This window comes from Chiloscyllium punctatum, chromosome 44, assembly GCF_047496795.1.
Source record: "Chiloscyllium punctatum isolate Juve2018m chromosome 44, sChiPun1.3, whole genome shotgun sequence".
Classification (NCBI taxonomy): Eukaryota; Metazoa; Chordata; class Chondrichthyes; order Orectolobiformes; family Hemiscylliidae; genus Chiloscyllium; species Chiloscyllium punctatum.
Window position 1 is genome coordinate 5,542,645 of NC_092782.1, and position 27,874 is coordinate 5,570,518.

The 27,874-nt window shown below is 40.0% G+C and overlaps 1 long non-coding RNA gene across 1 annotated transcript in view; it reads left to right on the plus strand.

The window, feature by feature from the left end:
* LOC140466681 (uncharacterized) overlaps window positions 1–27,874 on the plus strand; it is a 36,563-nt gene that overhangs the window by 6,887 nt on the left and 1,802 nt on the right. The window lies entirely within an intron of this gene.

Here is a 27,874-nt window from a genome sequence, read left to right on the forward strand (position 1 = left end):
AGTTCAAAACCAGAGGGAATGGTCTAAACATTGCAGCCTAACCTTTCAAAACTGAAGATAAGAAACATTTCTTTACATATGTAATGGGAGAAATTGATTACACTTTTGCAGAAATGACAAATCGTGTTAGATCAAATTTTAATTTCAAACTTCAGCTTGATAGAATTTTCTAAATGAATGGTATTAAGGGAAAAGAAATAAAAGTAGGCCTTTGAAGTGAGGTTGCAGTTGAGCAATAATCTCATAGTGGAAAAGATTTAAGCATAACTATCCTACTAATGTAAACTCAGAAAATAAATGTGTTAATGGTTTTGTTACACTTATTCTATACATTGCTTTATCTGTGCCCATTATCTGTTTGCTGTCACAGTCAAAAGATGTTTTTCACACAAGGTGGTGCAAATATGGAATGAGCTGTCAGAGGAAGTGGTAGAGGTGGATATAATTATAACATTTAAAAGACATTTGGACGTGCACATGGATAGGAAGGGTTTAGAGGAATATGGGTCAAATGCAGACATGGGATGAGTTCAGTTTAGGAAATCTGTTTAGTATGGATGAGTTGGACTGAAAGGTTTGTTTCCGTGCTGTATACCTCTGTGGCACGACGTCATCGACCAGGATTGTAAAAAAAAATAGATGTTTCTAGCCAGTCAACCTTTCCTCAGCCAGTTTATTTAAAAGCAGCAGCACCCTCTATATAAAGGTGAAATAGAACTCTTCAGAAATGCATGCATTCACATACATTATTTTGAGGAAGAGAGTTCCATGGTTTTTGAAGAAATTATTCTTGATATCATCTCTAAACAATTGAGCCCTACTTGTACTCCCATTCCACATTGTTCCTCCAGAGGATCTTGTTCTTTCCATTGACCTTAACAATTTCTTTCATTATCTTAATTAGGTAAGCCCCTGATAACATATACTGAGGTCTTGTATAAAATGTAAGGAGTTATGGTCACCTTCTCAAGGACAATTATGTCGGCAAAAAATCTTGGCTTTGTTGATAAACGCAAGGACCTCAAATTTTGCTTCATCCAGACCCTCAATGAGGTGGTGGCTTTCTTCAAGACTGCTACTGCATTGCAAGCTCCACGTGGTTTACGTTGTCTATGTTGCTGCAATGAGTTTCTTCCTATCAGAAGATCCGACTCAATTTTCTCCTCAACCATATGTCCATTTCACCAGTTTTTAATGTCCTCTTGAAGTCTGTTACTGGCCTCAACATGGCTTCCTACATTTCTGAATTTCACAGCATTTTAAAATTAATTATTTAAGTTTGAAGTATTTTCTGAATTGTTATTCTTCTCATGTGGAAAAATTCCCTTATACTTATTAATTGTGGCTAAAATATTTGCAATATCAATAGGAACTTTAAATGCAGTTAAACTATGAGAGAATGCTTTGTCAATTTATTTGGTCGGGTGCATTGTGTAAAGATTCAGTATAAGGTAGTGTAAGATAGTATAAGATAAGGTAGATGGTGGCATATTGGTAGGTCAACCTTCTGGGGACGAGAGTCCTATGAAAGCTTCTGGTAAAATTCAATTAATAGATTTGGTGCTTCAAGCTAGACTAAGTAACGATGACCATGAAACTACTGCTGACTGTGAAAAAAAGAACATCTGCTTCACTTTGGTTAAGAAAAATTGCCATCCTTATCTCCCCTAAATGTGACTCCTGACCTAAAGTGATGTGGCTGATTCTTAAATGTCAAATCACAAAGTATCCAGTCACTGGAGAAAAATGGAATGAACTTTAAGAAAAGTGGAATGAATTTGATCAGAACACCAAGCATTGATGTAGGCACCAGAAACTGCAATGGCATTTGTAGCACTGTCAACCCTGTAAAATCCTCTTTATTAACATCTGGAGACATGTACCAAGATTAGGAGAAATGTCCGTGGTCAAACTTGACATAGTCATACTTCTGGAATCATGCCTTACAGACAGATTCCAGACACCACTGTTACCCTCTCTGGGATGGTGGCACAATGGTGTACTATCAGGTGGGCATTACTCTTTCAATCCTCTACAGTGATTCCAAACTGCATGTAGTCTCATGGTATCAGGATAAATGTGGGCAAGGAAACTTCCTGTTGATAACCATCAGCACCAACATCCCCACGTCTGCCCTGTGTGTGCTCCCAATTCCCCGGCCTCCATCCCACCCTTAGCAAATAATGAATTTGGGCGTATATATTGAATACCACTTGGAAGAAGAGGAAGGATAACTAGAGCACAAAATATACTCTGAGAGGAGGATCTTCCATCTTATTCCTCAAGAGTGGCTTGGTAGCACCATTACTGACAGAACTGGCCAAGTCTTAAAGCATATAACGTCTAGGCTGGGTCTGTGGCAGGTGGTGAGGAGACAATAAGAGGTAAAAAAAAATCCACTTGTCCAGGTCCTCACCACTATTGTGCCTTAGATATACCTTTGCATGACTGCATTGGTCGGTGTGACCATTGACAGTACTCATGAGACAAAGTTCTACCATTGAGAATGCTGTTGAGTGTGTTATGTAGCATCAAATGTGCTACATTCAGCAGCATAAAGTACTACAAATTTTGTGAGTGGGATAGACTTCTATCCCAGGCAGAACAGATCTAGCAATTCAAAAGTGGACATCCATGAGTTAATGTGACCATCAGCACCATTAGTATTAGTTCGTAATCTAAAACCTTACATCACTGTGCAACCCCCACCCCGGAATCAAACCCAATTAAATGGAGAATATAGAAGGGCATGGCAGGAGCAGTAACAGACATGCCTAAAAATAAAGTCTACACTCAGCAAAGTTACAAGGCCAGGCAGCAGAAGCAGAATGCAAACATGGACAAAATTTCCTGAGATGAGGTGAGTGCCTACCTTTCATATCACAGCAGCATTTGATAGAGTATGGTGTCGAGGAGCCCTCGCAAAACTGGAATCATTGGGAATCTCCACTTGTTTGAGTCATTGCTGGCACAAAGGAAAATGTTGTAGTTGAGGGAGGTCAATCATCTCAGTTCCATGATATTACCACAGGAGCTGTCTGTGGTAGTAATCTGATATCCAACTACCTTCAGCTGCTTTATGAATGACATTCCGTCCATCGTAAGGTTAGAAGTGGGGATGTTCACTGATGATTACACGATGCTCAGCACCATTCAATATCCATGTGCCGATAAATGGCAATGTTTGTACCATATAGGCATCATGCAGTGACCATCTCTGACAAGAAAGAATGCAGTCATCTCTCCTTAATATTTATCGGCATTGCTGGAGCCCCAACCATTGGCCATAAATTAAATTGCACTCATTACTATGGCTACAAGAGCAGGTCAGAGACTGGGGCGGCACGGTGGCACAGTGGTTAGCACTGCTGCCTCACAGCGCCAGAGACCTGGGTTCAATTCCCGCCTCAGGCAATTGACTGTGTGGAGTTTGCACATTCTCACAGTCCAAAGATGTGTAGGTCAGGTGAATTGGCCATGCTAAATTGCCCGTAGTGTTAGGTAAGGGGTAGATGTAGGCGTATGGGTGAGTTGCGCTTCGGCGGGGCGGTGTGGACTTGTTGGGCCAAAGGGCCTGTTTCCACACTGTAAGTAATCTAATCTTAAAAAAAAATCCACAGTGAGTAACTCACCTCCTGACTCTCCATAGCCAGATCAGAATCTATGAGGCAGAAGTCAGGATAGTTGTCCAGTTGCCAGAATAAGTGCAACCAATGAATAGTGAAGTAGGCTGGCAGCATGTAGAAATCATTATGACGTGTGTCATGTTGCTGGAATTCTATTAACATGTGTACATTTATCAGACACTGTGATATCTATGGCTATTTCCATTCATCACCAATTTAATATCTATTAAGTATTGATAACATTTATTCTAATTTTTAATGATGTTTTGCCAGTACTAACCTGAAGCTTGCCCCTTCTAGTTAATGATTTACCAATAGGGGAAAATACATTTCAGTATATTGATCCACTCTAAACATTTTGTAATCCTCGTGATTTCTCTTTGATATTAAAAAACAATCCCAGAGTAGTTAAGCCTGGATGCAAGTTGAAGTTAACTGGGAAATTACAGACAGATGGAAGATAAAAACTGGAATATATTCATTTATAGGTTTAAATGCATCTTGTTCAAATGTATATAATTGTTAGCGCTGTGACAAATCACACACTATAAACAATATCATCCATCACAGACTTCATTCTCATACCATCTTACACACATCTTAGGCCCAATTGCAACATTAACCAATACTAATTGCAATATTGACTGATACTTATCACATGTCCCACTCTAATAGCAACCAATAGTCAATTCAGACCTCATGTTAAAACCAACCAATATCCATTCCAGGTGAAAGTGTGGACTGCAGATGCTGGGGGTCAGAGTTGAGAGTATGGTGCTGGTAGGCCTTATGCCCGAAACATCAATTCTCCTGCTCCTCGATGCTGCCTGACCTGCTGTGCTTTTCCAGCACCACACTTTTGACTCGATATTCCATTACAGACCTTATTCAATCACAATCTTCATCTATCACAGTCTCACTCCAATACTGATCAACAACTATTGCAGGATCACTTTCAGACCAGGAAAAAGATTTCATTATGTTAAATTCTTTGCTTCTGTACTCAGCCTATTTCCAGTAACTTGTTTCGTGTGTAATTATATTTATAAGTAGTTTATATTTAGAGATTTTATTCTGTGCTGCCTATGCTAATTGATGTGAAAATGAATTTTTTCAATCAATGCTCAGGGCAGCCATTCCGTATTAAGAGACTAGCACTTGGCCAAGGATACATAGCTGGATATTTCTCCAAAAAACCCACTATTTTACAATGCAGCATTTCAGTGTCTACTCTCTATATTGATTGTGAATAATAGTGGTGAGTACCAAGCCCCTTACTGTGCTGACAATATAAACACTTTCAAAGCATCTCTAGGTATTGCTTGAATTCAAAATGCTTAAGCTGTGAGTCAGCCAGCCCTGTTTAAAGAGCAGATGGTGCAGACATTTCTTTGCACGTGTGAGATGGGAAGATGCCTGTACTTATTTTCATGATATTGAGTGACTACATTAATGACAGCTGCTATGATTTTATACAAAGACTAACATTATGAACATAACAGCATCAAAAGTGATCATTGTGTAGCATTTCACTTCATGGAAGTAGATGCCCGATGATAAGCATGGAAGTTTGCAAGATGTATGGAAGTTATGTTCATGATAATAAGCTTTTGGAGCTGAGAGAGAGGAGTGGCAAGGTGAAAACGTTTTAACAAACCAGCGTGTTGGAATAGGATTGAAAGACAATTCCAGTGAATTTGCAGCAATGGTTGGGAGGAGTGAGGGAAGAGTGCATGCACAAGACATCAGATTTGGAGGATTAAAAGGCTGCAGATGCTGTGACAGATTATTGAAGGAGGTTGCATAGGACAGCACTGGTGTGGTCACCCATGGCTTTGTAAAACTGTTGGACATTTGGACTCACAGAGTTAGAGGATGGTGGAACATGGAAAACTGGTGTTGTGGTACACGGCCTAGTAATGGAGATCTGTGGAGACAAGGGTGCAACAGGCAGAGTGTTCAGTAAGGTTTGGACAATACAGTTCTTAGTGAATGTTTATGTAAATATGGAGCTTTGGATACTTGAGGAGGGTGATGGTAAGTCAAGCCAAGGAAGTGATGAAGTTGAGGATTTGGATTTTATTGGTGGTAGGAATGAGGTGTGGTTGGGAGATTTTGTACTGGGTGAATAAATTGGTTGACAGGTATTTATGAACAGGAAGGCAGTTTTCCTGCAACAGAACTGAGTAGATACAATCACCTGTGGCAGTGCAAGTGGAACAGTTGAGTAAGATGTCTTATGGGCATTGGTGTCTCCCTGTTTAAATTTCCTCTGTACTCCAGTTTATTCCTTATATCCACTGCAATATCAGGGAAAAACTGCCCTTAAGACCTAAACTGCAGCCATATTGCATTGATTTTTAAAAAAAGTGCATTTATCTTTAAAGATTTTTTTTCAAAGTGGAAACTGTCAGTGAAAGTAAAGAAACAATTTTACACATGAGGAGCTTACATAACACACATTGGGATTCCCTGTATTGGTGGAGATCATTAAAGGGAAATGCCAGCAGAAGATTTTGGGTAACTTAATTTTCAAAGGCTTTGAATGTCCTAGTGGGATATTTGAGTTTAGCAGGTAGTCTCAGAGGATATGCTTATTTGCTTAGAAGTGAAGAGATATGCAAATAGTTTGGAGTTAATGATTTTGGGGTAGAGGGCGCTGAACAGTTGGAGTAGACTGTTCTATTTTTAGATGATATTTTAGATTTTAAGGCATCAAGGGGAATAGGGAGAAAGCAGGAGTGTGGCATTGAGATAGATGATCATTGAGATTGAATGACAAAGCTGACTTGAAGGGTCAAAAACCTACTCTGCTCTTAATTTCTGTGTTTCCATTTTAATTGAACTAAATAAGGTATAATCAGTTATCTGCCTGTTCCACCTTCATAAATAATGGAACAGAGGTGGGATGAAGCTAAGGAACTGGCATTGCCAATCATTGGGGTTAATTTCTGGGCCCACCAACCTCTAAATTCAGCCCAGAGATGTAATCCAACATGTTGCCCGCATGGAAAAAAATTGCAAAATGTTCACTTTAAAGGAATCATTCCTCTATGTTTTGGACGGATGGCCAATCAGTCCAATCAACCCATGTCAGTGTTTATCTTCTGCAAATAAAGAAACATTCCAGTTGTAGCTGCCTATCCTTTCTTTTTAGCTTAGTACAAGACAACACTTAACATGAAGTTATGAACTGGAGTACGACAAATTCCAAAGCAGCTCCCCACCATAGTCTTGAGCTTAATAATGAAAACTGGGAATGAATTCCATAGTCTGACATCTCACATCCTTTCCAAAAGAACTTACCCATCTTTATTGTAAATCTCTTATACTTAACCTCAAACTTGCTATGATTACAGATCACGTATGGACATAGCGTTTTAAAAGTGGACATTCAGTAAGCAAACAAGCTTGCCCTAGATTGAACCCAGCTCGAGAGGAGTTAAAGACCCTTTTGCTTTAAGATCAACAATATAAGGTGCTATGTTACTAGTAATCTGGAATCTCACTGTAACTATCATTTCAGCACTCAGTACACAAAGATTAGTGAAAACTTTCAAGTCTTATCAAATCAGTACATACATTACTTTAAAGATTTTTTGCTCAGCACAGTGTCAGAAGCTAGGAAAAATGTTTGATCAAGATTACTGTATAAATATGTCACATGTTTATATGACAATTCTTTATGGTAGTTTAAGATTATTTTCCCCAAGATTATACTTAACCCATTATTTCAAACTGGTTACTCTTTTGTAAACATAATAGATGGAAGAATATCATGTAAATACTTTGAATACCTGATCCACTAATGTTACCAAGCTTAATTGTTGGCTCATTTACTTAAGAAGTTCTAATTTCCTCAGAATTAGGAGTAATAACTTCCACCTAGGAGGATCCATGGTCAGCTACACTGTACTTGAAACAGCTAATTATTGCAACAGATATTGGAGATAGCAATTTTTATTGCTAACCTGGGGTTGTTCCAGTTCCATTTCTTTCTACAGACATATTTTACCAACATTCTGAAATAAACTGGTAATTAATCAATTAACAATATGTACCAGAATTTGCAAACTAACCATATGATAGGAAATGGATATTAGATTTATTGATATTATGTCTTTAACCGAGACAGCAAAACTAGAGTCCATCATTCCTAAGTGTGTCGCGTGGGAAATAATGGGTGAAATACAAAAAATGAAGGCCATGTTCATGGCCAAGTGGTTGACGTTTGATTGCAGAAAACATATTCAAAACTTTTTGTGCTAGCAGTCTATCAGCATACATCAACGATGATGGCACAGAGGTGTACAATTGGGAGGGAGTTATGCTGAGTACTCTCAAAATTGACCCAAGCCTCATGAAATCTCATTGCATGAGGTAAATCACAGGCATGGAAATCTGCTGATTACCACTAATAATGCCCCTTGACTGATGAAACAGTGCTCCTCCATGTGGAACATTGCTTAGAGGAAAAGAGTGACAAGTGCACAGAATGTACTTGGGGTGGGGTCTTCACTTTCCATCTCCAAGAGTGGCTAGGTAGCAGCGCTACTGTCAGAACTGGCCAGGGCTAAACGTCTAGACTGGATCTGGGCTAAGTGGTGAGGAATCCAAAAAGAGAGAAAGATCTACTTGACTTCATCCTCACTAGTTTACCTGTGTGCGACCATCCATGACAGTATTGGTAAAAGTGACAATCGTATGGTCACTGTAGATCTTCACATTAAGGATATCCTCCATTGTGTTTTGTGGTACTGCCATCATGGTAAATGGGACAGATTTGGAACAAATCCAGCAACTTAAAACTTGGCATCCATATGGCACTCTGGGCCACCAGCAGCAGAATTGAATTCCATCAGAATCTCTAACCTCGTGGCATCTCACCAATGTTTGTCATATTTGCTGCTGGCACATGGTGCAAGATTGATGTAGCATGGTACCAGGTGGCAACATGTCCACCCCTTGACTGATAACTGCTAACAGAAATGACAAGCTTTCTGGCTTTGTGTCTGTATTACAAGACAAGGTGAGGCAGCGAGGTTGTGAGCATCCAGATAGGCTCCAAGTGAGTGAATACTAAGATAGCAAGCAACAGCCTGCGATGCAGCTTGGGGGTTCAATCTGTGCGCTGAACGTGCAGCAACATTGCAATGATCGGTGGCAGTGAGCCTAAAAGTCCAACATTAAAGTACAGAAACATACTATAAGTGGGTCAGAGATGTGCCATGAGGATGCTATGTAGCTAGCATGTGTCAGATTCCCTCATCCATTGATGATGAGGACATGGCCCGTACCCGTGCAGTATGACCTGAGATATTGGTGCCCTGTGTCCAAGATGGATATTTGGAGGAGTAAACAGTGACCTGGAGTTTAAAAATGTGTTGCTGAAAAGCGCAGCAGGTCTGCCAGGATTCCTGTTCTGACTTCCACATTGGGAATTCTCGGCAACTAGTTTCAGTCTGACTGGGGGAGAGTGCATATTAATGAAGAGAGTTCAGGTAATATTGAGGGTGATAATGAGCAATAGTTCCTATCAATAGGCCTCTCACTGTTCACTTACAAAACTCTTGTCATGATGTCTGAAACCTAATTGGAAAATATAACTTGTTGCTTCCAAAGCTGAGAAAAGTCTTGCTTGCATTCTCATGTGATTGTCCAAACTTTTTCACAAGAGCCCACACCTTAAAGGGCCTGAATAGGTTTTGGCCATAGTGTCAACCTACAGGACAGGACTACGTACATTCCAAGCAATGGGAACAATATGCAATCCAGAACTAACAGATCAGATCCAAGCTCTGCAGTCCTGCCAGATCTATTGGTGAAGTGGTGAATGAATAAACAACTGGCAGAAAGTGAAGCCTCCACAAATATTCCTATCCCAATTATGGGATGGGAGGGGGTCCAGCACATGTGTGCAAAGACATGTCTGAATTACTTCTATCCATATTCAACCAAAGGTGCTGAGGAGATGATCCACCTCTGCTTCCTCCTGAGGTCCTCCAATTGATATCAACCAATAGCTGAAAATACTGTATACTGCAAAATTGTAAGGCTTTGTTGACATTTCAGCTATAGTAGTGAAGACTTCTGCTCAAGAACTAGCTGTGCTCCTAGATAAGCTGTTCCAGTACAGCTACAATACAGAGATCTAATCAAAATATGCAAAGATATGACCAGGTGTGCCTTGGTCATGAAAAGCAGGGCAATACCCCCTTACCTACATGTTGTCCTATCAGCCTACTCGTGACCATCTGCAAAGCAATGGAAGCGGTCATCAAGAGTGATATCAAATGACACTTGGAAAGGAATAATGTGCTCACTGACACTCAATTTGGGTTCTCCCAGGACTATTCAGTTCCTGAGTTTGTTATAGCTTTGATCAAAACATGGTCAAAAAAAAACAGAACTCCAAAGATGAGGTGAAAGTGGCTGCTCTTGATGGGGTGGCATTTAACCAAGTGTGGCATTGTGGTGCCCTCACAAAACCTGACTCAATGGGAATTTGGGGAAAAGTCTCCACTAGTTGAAGTCAGACCTAGCACATGGTTGTTGGAGGTCCATCATCTCAATTCCAGGTCATCTCTGCAGGACTTCCTCAGGGTAATATCCTAGACCCAATCATCTTCAGATGCTGCATCAATGACTAGATTAGATTCCCCTACAGTGTGGAAACAGGCCCTTCGACCCAACAAGTCCACATTGATCCTCTGAAGAGTAACCCACCCAGATCCATTTACCCCTGATTACTGCACCTAACACTATGGGCAATTTAGCATGGCCAATTCACCTGAACTGCACATCTTTGGATTGTGGGAGGAAACTGGAGCACCCAGAGGAGACCCATGCAGACACGGGGAGAATGTGCAAACTCCACACAGACAGTAGCCTGAGGCTGGAATCAAACCTGGGTCCCTAAAGCTGTGAGGCAGTGGTGCTAACCACTGGGCCACCATGCCACCCCTAATGACCTTCTCCATTTCATAAGGTCAGAAATAGGAATATTCACTGATGACTATGCAATGTGCAGTACTATTCACAACCTATCAGATACTGAAGCAGTCTGTGTCCATGTGCAGCCAAGACCTGGACTGCATCCAGCTTGGGCTGATGTGGTAAATAACATTCACAACACATAGGTGCCGGGAAATGACTACCTTCAACAGCAAAAAATCTAACCATCATCCCTGAGACATTGCTATCACTGAGTCTCCAAAGTCAACATCATTGGAGCCTTACCATTGACCAGAAACTAAACTGGACTAGCCACATGCATATTTTGGCTGTATGAGCTGGTCAGAGGTATGAGTTCTGCAATGAGTAACTCAGCCTCTATATCCCCAAACCCTGTCCACCATCTAAAATGCATAAGTCAGGATTGTGAAGGAATACCTTCCACTTGCTTAGATTGGTGCAGTCCCATAATGCTCAGGAAGCTTGACACCATCCAGGACAAAGCAGCCACTTAAATGGCACCGCATCTGCAGAACCACTGCCATCTAAAACGGAAAAGGCAGCCGATATAGGGGAAGCTGCAAGTTCACCATCAAGTCACTTACCATCCTGACTTAGAAATATATTACCATTCCTTTGCTGTAACTGCATCAAAATCTTGAAACCTGTTTTCTAATAGTCCTAGGTGTAACTGTTCATCCTAAGGCTGCAGTAGTTTGAGAAAGCAGCTCCTGCAATATCCTCAAAGCTTAGCACCACTCCTTTATCAAACACAGTTAAGATTGAGCAATAAGGTCTGGGCAAGCTAATGACGCCCAGATCCCATTAATGAAAAAAAAAATCACATTCTTCAAAGTGAAATTTAAATTGAGATGAAATATATTTTGTCCTGCAGTTGTGAAGCTTACCCAATTGTTGACAACTCACTATTTCCTTTCATAGATAATGCTCTAACCTGAACTCCAACTATCCACTTAAATTGTTAAGATGTTTATAGTGTCATTAACAAAACAAATGGAAGAAATATCCTTTGTGAGGCTTTAATATTCTGTGTATTGAATTGTATTTAACAAAATAACAAAGTTTGTGATTTTAATTCACTCTTGAGTTGAAATCCACTGAAATAAAAATACTGAACACAAGAAATTTAGCTGCAGTTGACTGACGCAATTCCAAACCCTGCACTCCCTGTGGGGAACTACAGTTCTCTGACCCATGTTCTATGTGGGAACAATTCCTGTTTGGGAGCCTGGGATTTTAATCCTTGCACTGTGAATTATCAATAAGATGGAAGTTTCTAGAACTATTTATCTTTAGATGTGGTTCAGAATCTTCACAAAAAAGTTGACAAAGTTCCCAGAGAAGGTAAAGTTCATAGATTGACCGATGTCAAAATGAATACTTGTGTATTTCTCTTCAATTGTCACATATCCCTCCAGGATATTGATGGAGATATTATTTGGAAATGAAGTGATGTTTTATAGATGATATATAAGTTAGTATTACAAGTTCAAAACATAAATGACTGTCACTAAGGAAAAGTGGTTGATGCAGCTGAATCTTGATGCTTATATTATTCGACTCAATAACAATAATGTTGTCCACATTGATTTTCAATCTGGAGTTAAATATAATGATGACTCTCTCCAGGGATGAAGTGCAGTATGAGAAAGGTTGTAGTCAGGCAAAGTAATCTTAAGTCAAACAAAAATCTGCACAGAGAAGAAGTGAAGGGTTTCAAGCTTAAGCTTGATGCTTTGCTTTGGAATGCAAATTTTAAAATAATCTTTCTCCTCATAAACTAAGAATAAAAATTAAACAAAGTATTAATAATTGCATGATTCTGCATTCTGATTAAGGGTTGTAGACCTGAATGTTAACATTGGTCAAATTTTCACAAAGATAGATGGGCTCGACATCTCTGACAGAATAATGCCAGCGCCCGGGGTACAGAAAGTCTACCTATCAAACTGGCTCCCACCTCTTTTGGTGGTGAGTGGAAGAGAGTAGGATGTATTTTACACATCCACAGTTCATGGAGGTAGCCACACACTTATTGAGTCATAAAGACAATCAGCACAGAAACAGACCCTACAATCCAACTAGTCCACACCAACCATGTTCCCAAACTAAACTAGTCCCACTTGCCTGCATTTGGCCCATATTCCTCTAAACCTTTCTTATTCATGTACTCATCCAAATGTCTTTTAAATATTGTAACTGTACCTGCATCTACCACTTCCTCTGACAGTTCATTCCACAGGCAAACCATTCTCTATGTAAAAACATTGCTCCTCATGTCCTTTCTAAAGCTTTCTCCTCTCACCTTAAAAATATGCCCCCTAGTTTTGAGCTCACCCACTCTAGGGAAAAAAAACCCTTGATGTTCACCTTATCTATGCCTTTCATGATTTTGTAAACATCTGTAGAGTCACCCCTAAACCTCCTACACTCCAATGAATGAAGGCCCAGCCTTTCTAGCCTGTTTTATAACTTAACCCTCCATTCCCAGCAACAACCTAGTAAATCGTTGCTGAAACCTCTTCAATTTAAATAATATTCTTCCTCTAGCAGAACTGCACACAGTGCCCCAGAAGGAGCCTCACCAACATTCTGAACAACCTCAACTTGATGTCCTAAATCTTATACTTAGTGCAATGAGCAATGAAGGCAAGAGTATTAAACATGTACTTGACCACCTTGTCTACCTATCAGTTGGAACTAATTTCTGTCATTTCCAAAACACAACTTGTGATTGACGAATTGGAGGATCTAAGACTGGCAGAATTCTTTGCACATGTTAGATACTATTTTAAAGAGCACAGATTCTACTTTGGAATTGTTAAGAGAATACATAATTTGTGCACAAGAGGTGAATATAAGATGTCATGCCAATTTAATTCCATGTCCTTCAAACTTTGAGGTAAAAGCAGCCTGCATTGAAAAGAAAGGTCAATGCTTGGAATTTTTTTTCGATGTTTGTTGATATAAGCCTGAGGCTAAGTGCTGTTTTACTGCTTTCATAATAGATGTTATCACAAAAGGACCTTGCAATTTTGGTATGTTTGACAATTCTGAATGGTTATAAAGTGGTCAGCTGTCTTAGATGTAAGGCTGTGAATATAATTGTTCATTTCTGTGAAGGATGAAATACTGGAACCCATTTAAATGCGTTCAAAACATTTACCAATGAGTTTTGTTTTAAGTGTGGATGTCTGTACTGGGTACTTAGAAGTTTATTACATTTCAGCCTGGCTCCTGAGAGCTGCACATGTGGTTACCAATGAGTTGACATTGAATCTGTAAGAGCAAAAGGTTATGGATGGGGAGCTTTGATTTGGCATGAGTTGGCACTACATTGGCACAGTAGCTGTAATGGCCATGAGTCATTAGCCATGGAAGTTATGAGTATGGGGATAGAGGGGCACAAGCTGACATGAAGTGTTGAGCAGTGATGGTGTCTGACCTTTGTGTGTTAACTGACGTGGATTGACCTGGATTGGGCTTGGTGAATGTTTGATACTGATGGAATGTGAGAGCCAACAGGATTTACTTTATTGACTTTATTATAACTCGAACAAGGTCCAAGAGCATCGAGGTGTGTCTGTTAACCAGTTACCTCTGAATTCAGCAGCTCCAAGGCTGCCTGTGCATAGTTTCCAAATGCAGTGGGTCTGAATCCACTTAAAGCCTGGCCCCACAGTACAAAAACCTCGCCATCTCAGCAAGTTTCTCTCAAATCATGATGGGAGAATCCATAATTTTCCTTACTCTGCATGCTAGACTCTTGTGTCCTCTCTGTTGCTTAAGTTACTGAACATTTCTTGTGTACTTTTTAAAAATTCCTAACATTTGGATGTTTTGCAGGAACTAGGAGAACGTGAGGACTGCAGATGCTGGAGAGTCAGTGTTGATAAAGGGTAGCGCTGGAAAAAGCACAGTAGGTCAGGCAGCAGCTGAGGAGCAGGAGAGTTGACATTATGGGCATAACCCTTCTTTAGGACTGGGGAAGGGGAAGAGTGCTGAGAGATAAATTGAGAGGGTGGGGCTAGGACAAAGGTAGGTGACAATAGGTAGGAGGTGATAGTGATAGGTCAATGGCAAGTGTGGAGCATATAGATGGGAAGGAAGGTGGATAAGTAGGTCAGTCAAGAGGACAGATATTTTTTAGATTTTTTTGTTTTGGTATTAGGAATCCACTGTATTTTTAATTTGTTCCCCAGGTTGTCTCATGTGAAAATGGTGATACTGTTTACATCGACTTGACTGAACTTTTGTTTTGCTTGAATTCACCTTGTTCAATCTTTACAGAATGTTAAAGTGCCTATTTACTCTTGTGTTTGATTCCAGGTGATTCACCCTGTGTCCCCAAAAGATGGTGTTGTCCCTTGGTGAGATCACTGCATGTGGTATCACCCTTGAACTTGCAGCTGACTAATATACAAAACTTCACCCTTTAGTATTTTAGTGAACTCATCAGATGTCAGCTTGGAAGGAAGAAGGTTGATGGAGTTTTCTATGCTTACCAGTGACCATGGATCCGTGCACAGTTCAATAATATTGAGATAGCAGCCCTTTCTACACACGACTGTTCAAATTAATCTTTTAATTTTACATCTAAAATTGTTTTGATTGTTGCTGAAGGAGAAAAGATTTTTTAATTGAACGATGACTTTCATAGATGAGGATTTTGTTTATAGAACCTCATACTTGGAAATGATTTGACCACCCAGGGGTTGGGAGAGTATAGATAGCTGCAGAATTGTGAAGGATTAAGTGGGGCAGCTCTCTGGTAGAAATGAAAAGCTTCAGTATCTAAAGAAGTCTGTTCAATCACAGCAATACGAAACGTTGGACAGAAGAAGGTTCACTCCATTTTGGACAGCTGCTATTTTTGTTGGAAAAGGTGTTTGACTAAGGGCTTGGGATATAATTCACAATATGGGAAACCTGAGCTCAGCATGAACATTTGAATCCAGTTCTGAGTTCAAACAGATGCCATTTTCTCCAGAATCTGTTTCCCACAGTGTGTGACTTACTACTATTAAGAGTAGACGTGAGTGTTTGTAAAAACTCAACAGGGGTCTATGAACCTGTCAAGTCCTTTGCAGTTTAAACTTTTTTAAAAAATCAACCTGCTGAGACTGAGTAAAAAGAAAGTGCTGCACTTACATTGGCTGATTGATGGCATTAGTCTGAGTATTGCCCTTACTGGATTAGTATTGCCTGATTGTTTCCACAACTTCATCTCAGTTGGGGCTGTCTGTAAATTCACTGTTTTGTTTGACAGCTCCAAGAGATATTAAGGCCTAGGTGGAATTGATGTGGGACTATGAATACAAATGTTTGTTTTAATAAGGCATTATAACTATTTGAAGGATTTAATGTAAAGATTGAGCTTTTATTTATGGGATTGTTTCATTTAATAGACTGAAAGCAGTAATAGGTTATTGAAACTAAATTTCATTAGGTTGCTGAATCCTGCCCCTGTTGGATATGGGTGAGTTGACATGGTGTATTTAAGGGCAAACGATGGTAGATAGGGTAGATGAGTTGGCAATAGATTGACATAGAGCTGTAAGAAGCAATGGGCTTGCATTGAGGGGTCATGGATTGGCATGAGATGGCACTAAACTGTCATGACGTTTTAAAGAGCCATGGAGTATGAAGACCATAGGTTTGCCATGAGTTGGCACTAAGTTGCAAGGGGAGTGGGGATTTTGAGTGGGGATGATGGGTTGTCATGCATTTACATTAAAGTTGCTAGAGGGGCTATAAGAGGCCATAGAGGGGACAGAGACTGACACAGATGGCATGAGTGGCCGTGTAGGTTTGGTGGAGAAATGTGGGGTGGCACATGTTGCCACTGGTTGAGAATGTGGATGTGGGGAAATGTGAGGGAGTGTGAGAGGCAACAGTTAATGGGCCTTACTGTTTTTCAGTCCCACAGCATTGAGGTGGGCCTTTCACAGAGCGGTTTCTGTGAATGCCTCTGCATAGCTTCCTGCAGCAACACATTTGCCTCCAGGAGGAGAGTGACCCTCAAGGTTACTATTTGTGGAAATTACTCCTTTCCTCATCCTTAAAAGTTTCATATTTGTAAATTGTAAAAATGCTAAGATGAATCAAAAAAACTATTTTAATGTAAGAAACTATTTTAATGTAAACATTTTTTTCTTGACATCTAAGCAAAATTATTAGTGATTAATCACAATTGGGCATGTGTACCTTGACAGCATTTGGAACAAATTGAATACATTTTTAAGGTTGAAAGGAGTGTGTGATTTTAAGTGTGAAAGCAGCATGCACACAATTAACCTTGGAAGGTTAACTTCCAAGCAATTTTGGAAGTAATTTTTATTTTGGAGGCAGTTTCTCTGATCTTGCGTTCAGAGGAGGGAGTCATGTTCAAGGGAGTTGCAGTTTAGAAATAGAGATACAGTGCCATAGCACTGATTTCTCACTCTTTTTCACTTTGAGTGCTGTTTCCCACTGGGCTGCTGGGTTAGTGAACCTAACCTGCAAGGAAAAGATCGTTCATTTCCCTGTGGTAAAAGTAAGTCCCTGTTAACACATTTGACCAAAGTTCCTTCACTGTCACATAAAAACTAACAAAAAAACCCATGTTCAAGAATGTTGGAAAATATGCAAAAGTAAGAAAGCGTGAAAAATTCAAAGTCTTTAGATAAAATGTTATGTTCCCTTCCCGCACTGTTGGGAGCAGGCTAAGTGGTATGGCAGGAAGCATTGTGCCTGTTTGTGGAGATACAAAATACAGGTGATATTTCTGGTCAATGTCCTTTTGGCAAAATGGGATTGTGAGTAAGAATTGGGGTCAGAGACCTGGAATTTTTGAATTAATCAGACCAAAGTGCCTTCAGTTAATGACATGTTTGCCATGTTTTTTGGAGAATATTCCAACAAATTGTGCAATTTTGCTTGAGATTTGCATTAAAACTCACCTTCAATGCTCCACTGGTGCTTCACTGTATGGGGTTGGGGGAAGATGGAGGTTCCCATATTAATGACAAGACTGCCAGTTGAAATGGGTATAGTTTTAAGCTGGGGTTTCCTTCCCATTCAGGCACCCTGTGCCCCCTCCCCGCCACCCCAACTCACTGTACTCCTCGGTCTGGTGAATCCCTCACACTCACCTAATTTCCTGACTCCAGCAACAATCTTCATTGGCTTCTAGCTTCACTGTCAGCAGTGGCCACTGTACCTGGTGGCACTGTTTAAATTTCATTGGTTGACTGCTCTTGCTGGTGGGTCATCTTCCCAGTTGGGGATAGCAGTCTAGACCTGAATGATTTGATAGCTGTTCAGTACACTTGGAATTTCCTGTCCTGTCATAGGACAGCTCAGCCCCAACCTTTGAGCTTGTGGCAGGACCACCACCTTCACGTTAAAACCTGGCCTTTAGTGTGTGTGTCATTGCCATTGTGTCAGTGTCAAAGCATATATATGAATATGTGTGTGTGTGTCAATGTATATGAATGATTATGTACATGTGTGTGCACTTGTGCCAATGTGTTACTGCGTATGTGTGTGTGTGCATGTCAATATGAACGTGTATATATTTGTGTTAGTGTGTAAATGTGTGTGTCAGTGTCAATGTGTCCAAATGTTTGTGTGTGTGTGTCAGTGTCAGTATCAATGTGTCTAATCGTGTGTTTGTGTGTATGCCCCAATGTCTACGTGTGCAAATGTGTACGTGTGTGTCAATGTCAATGTTTTTAAATGTGTGTTTGTGTACGCCCCCGTGTCAATGTGTGCAAATGTGCATGTATGTGTCGATGTCAATGTATGCCAGTGTGTGTGCGTTCATGTGAGTATATGTGTCAGTGTCAATGTAAACGTGTGTGTGTGTGTACGCGCATGTGTGTCAGTGTCAATGTATGCCAGTGTGTGTGCGTTCATGTGAGTATATGTGTCAGTGTCAATGTAAACGTGTGTGTGTGTACACGCATGTGTGTCAGTGTCAATGTATACCAGTGTGTGTGTGCAGCATCTATGTGTCAGTGTCAATGTATACCTGTGTGTGTGTGTCGGTGTCAATGTATACTTGTGTGTGTGTCTGTGTATGTGTCAGTGTCAATATATGCCAGTATGTGAGCGTGTGTGTCAGTCTTAATGTATGCCAGTATGTGTGTGTGTGTCAGTGTCAATGTCTGCCTGTGTGTGTGTGTGGGTGGGTGTGTGTCAGTGTATGCCAGTATGTGTGTGTGTGTCAGTGTCAATGTATGCCTGTGTGTGTGTGTGTGTGTGTGTGTGTGTGTGTGTGTGTCAGTGTATGCCAGTATGTGTGTGTGTTTCAGTGTCAATGTATGCCAGCATGTGTTTGTGTGCGTGTGTCAGTGTCAGTGTATGCCAGCGTGTGTGTTTGTGTGTGTGTATGTATGTGTCAGTGTCAATCTATGCCAGTATGTATGTGTGTATCAGTGTCAATGTATGCCTGTATGTGTGTGTGTGTCAATGTATGTCACTGTGTGTGAATGCATGTGTGTGTGTGTGTGTGTGTGTGTATGTCAGTGTCAATGTATGTCACTGTGTGTGCAAACATGCGTGTGTGTGTCAATGTCAATGTATGCCAGTATGTGTGTGTGTCAGAGTCAATGTATGTCACTGTGTGTGCATGCAAGTCAGTGTCAGTGTCAATGTATAGCAGTGTGTGTGTGTGTGTCAGTGTTAATATATGCCAGTATATGTATGTGCGTGTGTGTCAGTGTTAATGTATGCCAGTGTGTGTGTTGTGTCAGTGTCAGTGTGTGTCAGTGTCAATGTATTTCACTGTGTGTGCACGCACGTGTGTCAGTGTCAATGTATGCCAGTGTGTGTGTGTGTGTATCAGTGTCATTCTATACCAGTATGTATGTGTGTGTCAGTGTCAATATATCCTGTGTGCGCGTGCATGTGTCAATGTCAGTGTATGCCAGTATGTGTGTGTGTGTGTCAGTGTCAATGTATGTCGCTGTGTGTGCATGCATGTGTGTGTCAATGTCACTGTGTGTGCACGTGTGTGTGTGCATGCATGTGTCATGTGTCAGTCTCTGCCAGCGTGTGTGTGTCAGTGTCAATCTATGCCAGTATGTATGTGTCAGTGTCAATGTATGCCAGTGTGTGTGTAAGCATGCGTGTGTCAGAGCCAATGTATGCCAATATGTGTGTGTCAGTGTCAATGTATGCCTGTGTGTGTAAGCGTGCATGTGTCAGTGTCAATCTATGCCAATGTGTGTGTGTGTCAGTGTCAATGTTTGCAGTGCGTGTATGCCAGTGGATAGCACAAGTAGTGTCGGCTGTATGGTAATTCATAAGAATTCAGTGAGGTGTTTGACTGGAATCTGTATCAGCTGTGAATGTGGCATATTGACCTTCACAAACTACTTCATGAAGTTCTGCAGCGGGAGAATTAAAAATAATATGTCTCCTTTGACCCAAATCTGTCCGAATCCTGAACTAAATAAGACCAACAGCATGTATGAATGTGCATTTGCACACAGACTGAAAAAGCTGTGCTCGTAGGTTGGACATTTCAAGGATGGGGTTGAGCGGTGACTTCTTTGTGACCATCTCAGGGTCAGTGACTCCTATAATCTTTATCCTCCGAATATTGATGATGCCATCTGTTCATACCAAAGGTTAAGCAAGTAATGAAAATAATGATTTGATTACTTTATCCATTTAATTTCTTATTTTAAGGCCAAAATATTTTGATGTGCAGATAACAAAGTAACCCAGGTGACCTAACTTCGAGCTGTCCCGCTTTCAGAAAATATTACAATGGTACGATTACTGTGAAATGCTATAAAAAGAATATGCCAGTTATGAGGTCATGTGATGTGGCACAAATAAAAATAAAACATTCTATAAATGACTGGCAGTGTGGTTTCAATGTTGTTCCATATTTATAGTTTCTTCCTGTGCACATTTGTTTTGCTAAGGAAATGCTGTTTGCCAAAATGAGAAAAAAAATCTTGTTTATATTCAGGACAGTTGCTGGTGTGTCCCAGAACTGGTACACAATGTTACTTAGCTACACTTTAAGTGGAAAAACTAAAAAGCACAGTTTAACTGGCAGTGCGTGAATGGTTGGAGGACTTGTTCCACATTTCAGTGCTGGCTATTTTTGTGTGGGTGTGCTAACTTGTTTATATAATTAGGCCTCAGGCTGAAAATAGCCCACAGCTTCATTATCATGTATTTGCACATTTAGATGAATTTAGTATTGACACTTGACATAAATTCCCACATGCTTTTTGCTGGGAACATGCTGGCTATTATTTTTCCCATGACAAGAGGGGCCTTGGAGGCTACCACCTATTCTGAGTGATGGAAGGCAACATTTAAAGGAAAAGCAAAGGCACAATACTGCTGGAAAGAAAGGCAGAAGATGGTGGAAAGTGCTCAGCCAGATAAGCACCACTGGAGACCCAAAAACAGAGATAACATTTCTAGTCAATGACCTCTTGGCAAAATGGGGTTGTGGGCACGGATGGAGTCAGAGACCTTCAATTTTTGAATTATCAAACCAAAGTGCCTTCAGTTAATCTGGTATAATCAGGGAGCCCTGGCTGACAGATATAAATAGGAGTGTCCGAGGTTCTGTTCACTCTGAGAGCTGGCTCTGAGGAACTAATGTCAAGTACTATGCATGTGTAAATAAAGGGTGACTTGGTGACGGGATAGCAGCCTCTTTCAGTTATTTTAGTTTCTTGGAGAAGGTTCCAACCAACTGCAAAATTTTGCTTGACATTTGCACTGAAACTTACTTTCAAAACTTTTTAATACTTACAACCAATGAAAATTTCAAAAATGAATTTAATCACCACTTGACATCCTTTGGGAATTCCATTGTTTTAATTCATTTTGAAATAATTGAACTTGCCCTGTTTCTGAATGTTGATCCATGTTGACACACAGAATCACACTCTCCAGGGCTAATAAGAAGAAATATGGTTTCATTGGTTGTGCTTGACACAAATATAAAGAGACAACATGCAGCCCGCAGAATATTAATCCATCTCACTACAGACTATGTAAATCAGCGACTCTAATACTGAAGACAGTTTGTGCAGAGTACAGTGCACTGTACTCTGTACACTGCCATTAGAGTACTCTAGATCATCGCAGTCTGCTGCAAACTGTACAACTTTGTCACACAGAAGATGATGACATGATGCATACAGTAGAGGAGGCCAGCAACCCGCAGCCCACTGCAGAACAAGACATAGTTGAGAAATTGAAAGGTATTTAGGCTGAAACACCTTTATGGGAAGCTAAAGCCACTTGTCAGGGTTCAGAGAGAACACAGAGAAGTAGCATGCCAAGATCTGTCACAGAGTTTGCAATTAGTGACTTTGAGCAGAGTGGCCCTTTGTTGTCAAAGTGTTATGTTATGCCCAGTCACCTATCACTCTTGTACTCATTGACGTACATTGGCATCTAATTAAGCAATTTAAGTTTCTCAACCTTGCTTTCAAATTCTTTTATGGCTTTGCCTATCCCTGTCTCTGTAATCTCTCTCAACCCCAAAGGTCTCTGGCATATCTGCGCGAATTTATCTTTGGGCTTTTGAGGATTTCCGATTTCATTTGCTCCACCATCGGATTCAAACTCTGGAATTCTGTCCCTACACCACTTCACCTCTCTACCTAGCTTTGTGTTTTTAAGATACTTCTGAAAAGCAATCTGATTTAATATCTCTTGACATTGTTCAGTGTCACATTTTGTTTTACGCTTCTCTTGTGAAGAGGATTGGGATATTTGGTTACGTAAAAGGTGCTATATAAAAATATTGCTATTGTAAAACAGATTTGAAGGGAGTTTAATAGGAAAGTTAAACATGAAGTGTGGGAGTTGAGAGGTGACCAAATAGATTTTTTTTAAATCCATGAGGGAGATAGTTAGAGTTAATAGGAGTTGTTTGTTCTCTAGAATTGGGGATTTCAAGACAACGTGACATTTTTAAGGTGAGGAGAGAGATTTTAAAAAGACATGAGGGGCAAATATTTTACACAGGGTAGTTTGCATGTGGAGTGAACCTCCTGAGAAAGTGGTGGATATGGGCACAGTCACAAAGTTTAAAAGACGTTTGGATAAGTACATGAATAGGAAAGGTTTGGAGGGATATGTGCAACAAGCAGGCAGGTGGAGCTAGTGTAGTTTGGGATTATGCTTGGCATGGTCTGGTTGGACCGAAGGGTCTGTTTCCGTGTTGTATGATTTTATGACTTAATCAAAATTGATGGGACAACATTTTTAAGGACTTTGGGGAGGAATGTCTGATTAGAATTGGGGAACTAATTTCCTTCTGAGGTCAGTAAACTATGAAATATCAGGTGAGGAGGGATATGTGTTTGTAAAGGGACCCTATCTGACCTTATATCTATTAAACTGTTCATGTATTAATTGGCCATTTGGCTCATTGTTCTTCTCCTTTTGACTGAAAGAACTCCTTAGATCATCCTATTTCGTTGCCATTTCCACATGCCCTTTTAACTTTTTTTCTTTTTCAGATATTCATCCACTTCCTTTTTAAAAGCCTTTATCGATTCTGCTTCCATCATTGTTCAGATAGGACAATTCATGCCAGTAATAATCTGCCAGTAAGAAAACCCTTGATCTTTCCCTTTGGAGTTTTGCTGATGCTCTCAAAATCATGCCTCTAGTTACTAACTACCAAACCAGTGGAAATAATTATTTCAGATTTGCTTTATCAAAGCCTCTTATAATTATCAATATCTGTATTATTTTTTCTGAACTTACTTTATTATAAATGTAAAGGGCCCCAGCTTCTCCAATTTATCCTCATAACTAAATGGTATATATACTCTTTAGTATCAATTAGTGAAAATTATCTGAATTCCATTTGTGACCTTTGCTAGCAGAAGACTCCAATGTCAAACACAATTAGAACTACTGCCTGACTGACAGTTGGTATTAGTCTGGCATTATCTGTTCACCTTTTGTCCTCATTAATCCTGGGAATATATTTTCCTTACTTTATCATTTCATTCTTCTAAAGATTGGTGTATCCAAATCTGCAATTCCCTTTGCTCCTCCAGTCTTTTCAAAGGTTTCACTATTTCATGTTCTTCCTTTTGGTTTTCCTCTCCCAATGTTTCACTTCAAATTTCTTCTGATGTTTATCTGTCCAAACTAGTCATTTGTCTATGCCGTACTAAAGATGCATTCTCTTCACAATTAATAATGCCCCTTATGTTATAAAATATTTTATTGTATCCCATACCCATGTGTCTAATAATGTTGAAAGGATGGCAGGTTCAAAGGCAGAGTTCTTTTTCAGGAGACAATAATGACTTTGAATGGTATTGACATAGCTAAAGCCATTCATGATGTTGGTGAGCAATGAGACAAAACAATGGAGTTGAATTGGAAAGTAAAGAGATCAAAAGAACAGAAGATAATCAGATGGAGTTGAGAGGGTTCAGGTGATTCTGAGGAAGGAAAGGAGTTTGGCGAGAAATGAAAGAATGGTCTCACCAATCAAGAATGCTGTTGGGAACTGTGGTCTTGTGGCAACTGGAAAATGATTTGTTAACTGGAGGGCAGGGAAATACAATTCAGTGTTAAACGTACATAAACTACTCCTCATGGTAGTGATAGAGGCACACCAAACATCTCAGATAGATGAAGATTTGTTGTTAAAGGGGACAACATTGCAGGATTGTGAATCTATAAAATAATAATCCAGGCATAAAAGAATTGGAGCACTGGAAATCCTAATTAATCAAGTTCTGAAAAAGAATGATTGACTTTCCTAAATGCGTTATTTCTAGCAGCACAATGTTAACTTCTATTTGTATATATGTAGCTTTTAGCAGCCTTGTGAATTCTACCGATGTACTTTCATTTACAAGTAGCAGAAACGACTCATTCAACCTGAATTATGTTCCACATTTCTGGCTTACTGTTTCCCTGAATTTGGTATCTGAAACCATGAGCTTGGAGGAGTACTGCACTGCCCCCTAGCAGGGAGGTTGCAGTGATAAATGAAACAGGAACAGGAGCATGGCTGTTTAACTGAATGAACCACAGCTTCTGTGCTGTTTCCAGCCTTAAGACTTTCTGGTGGCTGGTGGAAAGACAAGCCAAATGATCTCCAATAAACAAATCTACTATCATTGTTAGTAAACAGCCAGATACTTTCTTGCTTGATCCTCAGTGCCAGCATGTATTTACACTCTGTAGGTATGCATCATGCAGCTAACATTGCATCAAGCTCTATTCGTTCATTGCTTTCCTCTGAAAGGTTTCTCTAGAGTGGCTAAGCACGGCATTCCCATTGTCCCCACTTATTGAAGCAACATTTCTGAAGTTGCTTTCACAAATTAAAGTGTTCTCCTTGACATCATACTTTCAAATACATTTTAGTTTTTTTTTCAAATGTTTACATACCTGCAATTTAAGAAGTAAGTTGTGCTCAGGATGCATGTTTTCTACAGTAACACTATCCACTTTATACATTCAAAGGTCTTTTAAAATTATTTATGTTCTGTTACGGGACAAAAATAAAAGTGTAACTGTATGTGTTGTACATGTGTATGTTTACCTACATAATTTGTGTAATGATTATGGACAGCTTTACTTTGGTCTTCTTATTTTAGTGTAAGGTTCCATCTTGGTTTGAGACTATCAGTGCAGTACCTGCCCTTAAGCAAAGTGCTTGTTATGTGATGTAACTTAAGATATTGTTGATGCAGCTTATCTTAGTTTAAGGTACTGACTGGAAGCCTTTGGATGAATTGTCTAGGTCTGGAGCTAAACGTTGAGTGTATTACCATCTCCCATCAAGCATTCATCATTGCCTTCATGTTAGAATAGTGCCCTAGATTGGCTAAAAGGGCACTTCTATTTTTCTACTTCTTGCTGCAGCATTTTTTTGGCTGCATCTATTATATTTGTAGATCCTTAATCTGGCTGCAGCCTTGTCAAAAGTGCTGTACATTTGATATTCCACCTCACAATCAGTATTTGATACTATCAGGGGATCACTGTGGACATGCGATGAAACAAGGTGCCACTGCCTTCTGCACACCTGATCGTGTACAACTGGGTGTGAAGACAAGTGGCACTATTCCTGTTGCCAGGGCACAATTAATGTGAACTTCCCTATTGTATCTGAAAGATGGAAGAAATTCACAAAGTACCCTGTGTTTGATTCCATTTCAAATGCTATCTGCTGTGTAGTGAGCTCTGCTAGGATATGTTGCAAATGAAGCTGCATACATTCTGACCAGTTTTGTGCAAATAATAGTGACATGCTTTCTGTTGTTTATTCGAAAAAAAATGCAGCAGCTTCAAACAAGAGCAGATACCTGGTTAAATGCAAATATCCAGCAATTGCTCTTCAAGATGTATCACTCCACTGTTAAACAGGATCTTGCTAACTGTCTGACCATTTAAATACATTGAATAGAGTGAATAGCCCATTCCTTTGGGGTAAATATGAACTAAATATATACTGAAAGTTAGGGTTTGCTCATTGCAGTTCAATTATCTTCTTTAACTAAGTGATGAGCATCAATTATTTACAAGCATATTCACTGGTATTGAAAATGAACTATTACAAATGTGAAGGCTCATTCCTTTACCTTTCCAGTGTAGGAAATTGGAAACTAAAACTGTTATTTTTTTCCTTTATTGTTCTGTCTTGTTTTCTCTTATTGCAAAATGCCATTGCTTTTGTTTTAACAGTAAACACATCCACAAATCCCTATTCACTGTGACTGACAATCAGTATGTTCAGACACAATGCTCAGATGAAAGCAAACATATAATAAACATTCCAAACCAATTCATGTCCCACTACATGCTGCTGCAAAGGTACATCTGCTGGAAGGTTGCTGACTTTCAGAGGAGAACATTACAGTTGTAGGATGATTATGGGTGACTTTGGGCGTAAAGGCTTGGCAAATGCAGTGATGACATTTATTTTGAGAGGACTTGAATATAAAAACAGGAATGTAACTCTGGGGCTCTATAAGGCTCTGGTCAGACCACATTTGGAGTATTCTGCACAGCTTTTGGCCCCATATCCCAGGAAGGATGTACTAACCTTGGAGCGTGTTCAGAGGAGGTTTACGAGAATAGTCCCAGGAATGAAAGGCTTAATATATGCTCCAAGGACCATTACTCCACCAACAATGCAACAATTCCAGTAATGTTGGAGGACAGATTAACATGCTGCAGGTCCCTTTGACCACTGCTGTCAAGAGCCATAATGGCACAGGCTGGGCTAGCTTTACAGCAAGAATTCTAACTGTCATTGCAGCATCCAGATGTCAGGTGCCTTCTGTTTATCCTGGCGTAAGATAAACATTTGTCATCAGACTCTCCATCATAGCTGGGTCCAAAGGTATGTGAATGATATTGGGCACCACCTGAGTTCCAAAGGAAAGCCATTTTGGACTTGAATCTAACTGTGTCCCTCTCCACAGATGCTGCCAGACCTGCTGAATTTTTCCAGGACTTTGTCTTATTTCAGATCTCCAGCATTCTCAATACTTTGCTTTTGTTAGCATTCTGATAAGTATTGGGCATCACTCACATACTGGAAAGCATGGGCTCCAAACTCTGTGCCAAACCTGTGATAAGAAGGTATTGGACTCCTCTAGTATGTAACATGAGATGGATTTTGGTGGGTCTGCCCAATGCAATTCACTGTGCATATCAGTTCAATGTGAGAGAACTTGTGTGTGACCTCTGTATCTCTCTTTGGTCAAACAGAGAATGATATTCCTTTCCTGGGTGCAGGGCACTCCTGCCTACTGCTTCATCATGGAGTGCAGATTCTTTATCTAAACTAGTCTCTAAACTGCAGGAAATATCAGTGCCTGGGTGACAGTAATGGTGTTTCCTTATCATCACTGTTGTCCTGCTCTTTCAACTTTTGGTCATCTATCACTGCCCAATTAGGTTAGAGTTCTTAGAGCAAAGACACAAGGGTAAGATTGTGTTGTGTTGGGGGTTGGGGTGGGATGGATAGGAGACAAAAGATGCATGTTTACATTATTTGCAGCTGGTATATTAGAACAGTTTCTTGGATAATCGGTTAATGGGATTTGGGGGGCAGTATGAGCATACAAATTAGGCGCAGAAGGTCATTTAGTCCCTCTAAACTGCTCCACCATTGAATAAATTGTGGCTGCTCCATTCGTCCTCAAACCCACAATCCAGTTAAAATTCAATAACCTTTGACTCACTTGTTAATCAGGAACCTATCAACCCCTGCCTCAAAAGAATTCAATTTTAAAGTGAAGCAAAGGTAATGT